We start from the raw sequence: 6,837 nt of genomic DNA on the forward strand, positions 1-6,837 counted from the left end.
TTATATCAGAAGCACTAAGTATCCTTGCTATGAGAAGGAACCCTATAGAAAGTCCAATTGTAAATAGGAATAATACTTTTGGTAAGTGATATCCTGATTTATATTCTGAAGTCTCTGATCAGAAGCCCATGTTGTGAATGCCACTCCCCATCCTGATTATTCACTGCCATGTAGCAGACCTAAGTTTTCGGTGGTCAGTATAAGCATTGTCAGTGCAGCCTGCAAACACTGAGACAGGAAGGTCGAGCCTGCACAAGTACCTAAGAGCTGTGAGCAATCTAGGTAGGGGCTTGGCAAAAGGAAACTCAGACAAAATCAAAGGTGAAAGAATATTAAATCAATCAGAAGTGATGCTTCACTTTACCATAGGATTCCTACAATAGGAATTAAATAATACTCCTGAGGTGCATTTAAATATTTGTGGTAGGAGCTGTGGATTAATAGTCGAAAAATACTCTAACAACTTATAGATGACCAATAAATACCACAATTAAATAAATTATCGACTTTTCTATTGGGGAAGATGGGAAAAGGTAGAGATGGGGAAAGGTGAAAAAAATATTTAAAAAGGGTAACCCTTGATGTTAGCATCTCCCAGATGACAATGTAAGTACATGAGATAAGGATTCCATTTACAGAAGTTCAATTGGCCTCCTATCAATAGGAAATACGTTTATTGTGTAATGCAAGGCACCCAGATACAACCTTTGATTGTAGAGTGATTTTGTGTGTGATGCAGCAATTTGCTTTAAGAGATGATATTACTACAGGGCTTTTGAAAAATAGTGATGCAACTTAATTCTACAACCATTACCAAATGCCTGCTCTATACTAGCCCTGTCTGTACCAGGTACCTTGAGGGCTAAAGAGGTAAATAAGACAGAGGCTATGCCTTCCAGAAACCCCTGGTCAGTGTGAGGATGATTTGAAAACAATCTAATTTTAAGGTAGAAAGTTTTAAAAATTATATAGGAAAACAGAGAAGCCAATAGTAATGAAGAAAAGGAGGGGGAAAAGCACAATTTGATTCAAGTAAAGACTGACCACCTAATTCCAGGTATGAAGCCAGAAGAATTTTTTTCACCCCATAGTGGCATCTTACTTAAGGGACACAAGCATTAGTGTACTCTGGTCCAGTGGAGAGGGAAAAGGGGAAGGGAGTCTTGAAAGAAAAGGTTTTGTGGAGAAATGAGTGAGAGTTGGGTTGTTCTGCCAGCCTTTGGGCGCCAAGGAAATGAACTCCTTCTTTTCTGCCAAGGGACAGAGAGTACTCTGATGAGCCAAACTCAATCAGCACCACAGTAACAGACCAAGTATACATCCTGTCTTCTGTTGCCATCCTGGAGACCTAGCCTTCGGACCTGCTCTTTTATGGAACCAAATGAGTATGGTTGTGACTGCTGTTAAGAGTAGAGAATCTGCCCGGCCGGGCATGGCTCAGCGGTTGAGCGTCGACCCGAGATCCAGGCGATCGGGGTTCGATTCCCAGTCAGGGCACATGCCCGGGTTGCGGGCTCGATCCCCAGTCGGGGGCGTGCAGGAGGCAGCCGATCAATGACTCTCATCATTGATGTTTCTCTCTCTCTCTCTCTCCCTTTCCTTTCCTCTCTCTGAAATCAATAAAGATATATTTAAAAAAAAGAAAAAGAGTAGAGAATCACCCCAGGCATGAGCTTCCTGGACCCAAAGTATCTACCAATCTTTTAAGAACAGAGAGCAAATATTAAATCATACTCTCACATTTCAATCGTGGTAGTTGAATTCCAACTGCTATATTACAATCAATTTGCATCAGCTACTTTTATAATTAAGCCCCTTGGCCTTCAACGAACTTAGAAACAATCTGATAATCAAAGAAAACAAGTCTTATTCAAAGTAATTTTTGTTCAAGCATGAAATTGTGCCATAATCCACTTACCAAGGCAAATAATAACAATGGAGATGTATTTTGCAGCTCAGGGACCAGATATTTTAAAATAATATTATGATTTCAGAAACAGAGTAAGAACTCAATGACTTTTAGCTCAGTGCTTTAGAAATATTATTTTATATAACCCTCATAATAGCTTTCTGTGATAGGTACTATTATCCTATTTCACAGAGATTTGAACTAAGACTCAGAGAGGTTAAGTAAACATACCAAGATCACACAGTTAGTAAGTGGGAAAATCCATATTTGAACCCAAGACTATCTAACCCAAGAACCCCTACTCTTATTGATTCCCCTACAGGTTGAGGCCTGATGTTTCTGACATGGAGGGCAGGTGGGATAGCAATAAGTATTGCTTTACAGCCTCAGAGGTGTCTACCTGGTAGTTACTACTAAAGAAGCTGCATGTAGATTTTTCAAGAGTGTGGGAGCATGGGGACAGCTGCAAGAGTCTGGTCAAGAGAAGGGCGAGTGACAACCCTCTCCTGGTAAATAAACACTGGGTGGTTGAAGGGATGGATGGTGATTAGGCTAGTATTGCTCTTCTAATAATGAATTAGGAAATGCTTCCAAAAACAAACAGCAAAAATTCTTCCATTCATGGATTTAAGTTAAGCACTTGGTTACCAACTACATTAGGACTTCCTCACCCAACACCAAGTTTAAGGCATTTTATAAGTGGCCTGCAGAAAGGTCACAGTCTGCCAGGTGGTTGAGACCGGACTGTCCTAAGTCATGACTCAGTGTGTGGGTAAGGGCCTTATGGAGTCCATATATGACCAGATAACAGTCCATTTCTAACCAACTTGATTGAAACTAATTGGCTGATTAAAAATGGACTGTGTGACCTTGTCTTCGATCACAGTCCTGATTCATCGAATGTACCACTAATTGAGAAAGCCAGTGGCAACACTAAGCCATTTTATATAATACCAAGTGGTAGTCAGTGCCGAGGAGACTAGTGTAAAAAGAAGCAAAAGCTTGTTTGGTTCGTGTGCCAGAGTGGAAGTATGACTGGGTCCCCAGCACCCAGAATGCTTCTACATCCTGCTGGTACTGGCTCAAATCCAGGTCTAAAATATCCACTCCCTTCACCGTTGTTGAAGCTAACATTTCATCTGTGTGAGCTGGGTCTTTGGGAAAGCAAATGCTGAGACAGATTTAGGAGTGTAAAGGGTTTATCGAGGTGTTACCCTTATGATAGGAAAAAGGAGGAAGCAGGATTAGGGAAGGGGAGTGGCCAGATCAAGATGTAGATCTGACAAAGTTTGTCAGCCCAGCCCGGAGCTCTGGAGCATGTTATAAGAGTCCTGGATTGGGATAGGACCTTGGAGCACAGTCCTGCTCAGTCATGGACTAGGCCCACCCCAAGAAGATCAGTACCTCAGCTCAATGTTCTGGGGTGACCCGCAACAGACGACCACCAGAGTTTGTGTTTGAATTTTGGAGCCTTTATTAGCTGGTCAGCGGCTACAGTTGCAACGTCTCGCCCATGTAAGAGCCGAACGGCAGCCCTGACCCTCAGTTCTTCTCTCACCTTATGCTCAGTAACCACAAAGGCACTGCAGTAAAGGGGTTTCCAATAATGTCAGGCTGTCAGCTTTTGGTAGAGGAAACAAGGGGGGACCTTTAGCAACACAAAAGGAATGATTTAAACACAATGTCTTACAATGAGTAATGGGGTTATGCTTGGCTGAGTGTGACTGGTTTGTTCTTTCTATAGGAACTTAGGGGGAGCGGCGATTATTGGGCTAGCTTATCAGGCCTTGTCCTGTACAGTAGGGATCTTGCTCTACCTTTACTGTTAGTTCTTTAGGTATATTCTTCTGGCCATTGTGGCCAGAACACTCAAGAGTTGAGGCAAATCTCATAGAGTTAACAGTGGAGGCTGTCGGCTAACCGCACTCCTCACAGCTGGCCCATGCGCCCTGTCTTAGAGGGGGGATATGAGCAACACATCTCTACATCTGGCACACCATCCTAATATCCAGAAATAAGGAGCCTCCTCAGAAGAGGTCCAGAGTTCTCTCTCTACATGGAGTAGAGAGAGGCAGGGGTGGAAACAGAACCCTTTTCTTCTTTTCTAGTGTGAAATTTCTGCCATAACACAAGGGTTCCCTGTAGGTAAGAAAACCAAGAATTCCAGTGATTGTTGCTTCTAGATCCACTCATTAAAGTTCAGTAAGCATTTACATGCATGGAAGGGTCAAGGAGCCCCAAAGGTAAAAATCATCCACGCTATAATTTTGCCATAAGCTAGACCTAATTTGAAAACCAAGAAAGCCTGTTTCGGACCATCAGTATGAGGATTTGATGGAATTACTTATGTAAAGAGCTTGGCACAGTGCCTGGCACATAGTAAGTAGTCAATTAATGGAATCCAATCATATTCTCTCCTTTTGATCAAGTTAGTCAGTCAACAAGTAAGTCATCATTGGCTTACTATGTCCAAGCACTGAGTATATTATTGATCAAAATAGCTCTAATTCTTGCCCTTATTGAGCTTCTACAATGGTCTGTTTTTTTTAACCTTCACATTCCACATCCTATAAGTTCAGGAGCAGGACATGAAGAAAAAGACCAAACTAGGTGCCTCTCTTGTCATTGTAGCCTCTATAGAAACCTAGTTTCTTCCTCCTTTTGCTCACGCTGCAATCCCTCCTGGAAAGCCCTTCCTTCTCTGCTTATTGAAATTAACCTTCCTCCAAGGCTCAGCTCAAGAATTCCCTTTCTTTGCCCAGCTGGTGTGGCTCAGCAGCTGAGCACCAACCTATGATCCAGGAGATTGTGGTTCAATTCCTGGTCAGGGCTCTATCCCCAGTCAGGGGCATGCAGGAGGCAGCCGATCAATGACTTTCTCATCATTAATGTTTCTCTCTCTCTCTCTCTCCCTTCCTCTCGCTGAAATCAATAAAGATATATTAAAAAGGAAAAAAAAGAATTCCCTTTCTTTGATTCTCCAAGCCCTCACCCTTCTCATCCTTTGCATGTCCCTAAAGCACTTAGAGCTTTGCTCTCCCAGCAGTCAACCACATTGATTCATGCTAATATCAAAATGTAGTTCTCAAAGAGTTAAAAAATATACCTCGCATGCAAATCTATAGGGAGCATGTGTCAAACATTTAATTAACTCATCACTTAAGGACCCAGAACAATGACAGCTGGTCTAAAGGAGGATATAAGAAGCTGAAAGAAAAGTGAAAGAAAAAAGGCTGGAATAAAATTGCTAAGTTAGACCCAAAGTGGTTAATGTTTTACAAGGCAATAAATCCACAACCTTTGTGGTTATCTTCTCAGTGGGATGGAAATCACTTATATATTTACCAGACCAAAATAATTTGCATCTTTTCAATTTTTTATTAACTCGTCTCAAACTTCATAAAGTCAGGCCTCTAAACAATGGTAAATAGTAAGTTAAACAGTCACATTTGCCCTGGACCCAGAAGCAAATCAGGCAAAGACTCAAAGCACCCAGAGGCTGATTGTTAGTCAGTCTCTTAATGAGCCTCAGGCTATAGAAACAGGGTGAGGCAAGAGAGGTTTTCCAATACCTTATGGCAATTGCTTTCTCCTCAGGCAAAAACTGCTTGGAAGGTAAATGTCTGCCTGAGAAAGATATCCTCTGCCATATGGGGCAATGACTCGGCACAGGAATCCAGGTGGCTGCCCTCTGAGCTCTCCAGAGCCCACAACCCTGAATTCTTCTCACACTGCTCCAGTCCACTCTGCCCCCTCCTCCACCGAGCTCAAGGTGAGTGGGTGCACAGGAAAGTTTGTGCGTTGGGTCTTTAAGAGGGTGTCTGCATTTCCAGCCGTCTCTCCCTGACAGACAGAAACCTGGCTGCTTTTGACAGCCAGATGTTATGTGGGCCCCTTTCTCAGTTCTGGTGCTCTGGACTGGGGAGCCCAGATTCAGGTTTAGGCTCCAGAGCCCTCAGTGGGAGCCCCCACAGCTGAGGCATCCCTCCCGACTTTCAGCTGCCGCCTGTGGGAGCCTGGCCAGCCCTCTCTTGTCCGCACTTCCTACCAGTCTCTATGTGGTCTCCCCTTTTTGTCCTTGGTTATGAGGGTGCTCTCCAGCTCATCTTCAGTTGCAGTTGATTACTTAGGATGGTTTTTCTATATTTTAGTTATAATTCCAGTTAGGTCCTAGGAGAGTGTCAGTGTAGTTTCAACTCAACCCACTGCCATGTTGGAATCTCCTGTTTTATGTATGTCTTGCCTGTGATTTAGGGAGGTTCCTTCCCTTCTCTGGACCTCAGTTGAGAAGATTCAGTGGTTCTTGACTATAGGCAGCACTAGTTCTCAGGTAGGTTTTGGAAATGGGGGAGAGGGTAAGGCATTTTTGCTTTTGCAGTAACTAGAGAATACTACTGACAAGTAGTGGCCAGGATCCAGGGATGACAGCCCTTCTACAGTGCCTAGATCCATCCCCCACAAGGTGGAACTGTTTCATTCAGCACATCATTAACTCACCCCTTTGGGAAGTATTGAATGATCTCTGCAGGGCTTCTCAAATTTCACCTTCTAAAAACAAATTGATGCTTTTCTGGTGTTGCGCCCCCCTTCCCCCAAGTATAAAGGATACACAGCTACACTATAAAGTCCTGTTTTGCTCAACTGAAAGTTTATTTTGTTTCCCAACATTTTAGCAGTTCCCCAGATTACTCCTTGTCGGAAATGCAGCCTCATTTTGTTGACCACTCTCCCTGAAAAATCATTCTTCCTTTATGCTGCTGTTAGCCACACTAAGCAGATGTATTTTCTGGGGAAAGAGATTGCTCCAGGGCACCATTATGGGAACCAGCCAATCTTCGCTGAGTGCCCAGGCCCAGTGTAAAGAATAGCAGGGAAGTTGAAGACAAGTCCCTGCCATCGAGAAGAAAAAAGCCAGGCCTAAACACAGG

Source organism: Miniopterus natalensis, chromosome 12 (assembly GCF_054644295.1).
Source record: "Miniopterus natalensis isolate mMinNat1 chromosome 12, mMinNat1.hap1, whole genome shotgun sequence".
Lineage (NCBI taxonomy): Eukaryota > Metazoa > Chordata > Mammalia > Chiroptera > Miniopteridae > Miniopterus > Miniopterus natalensis.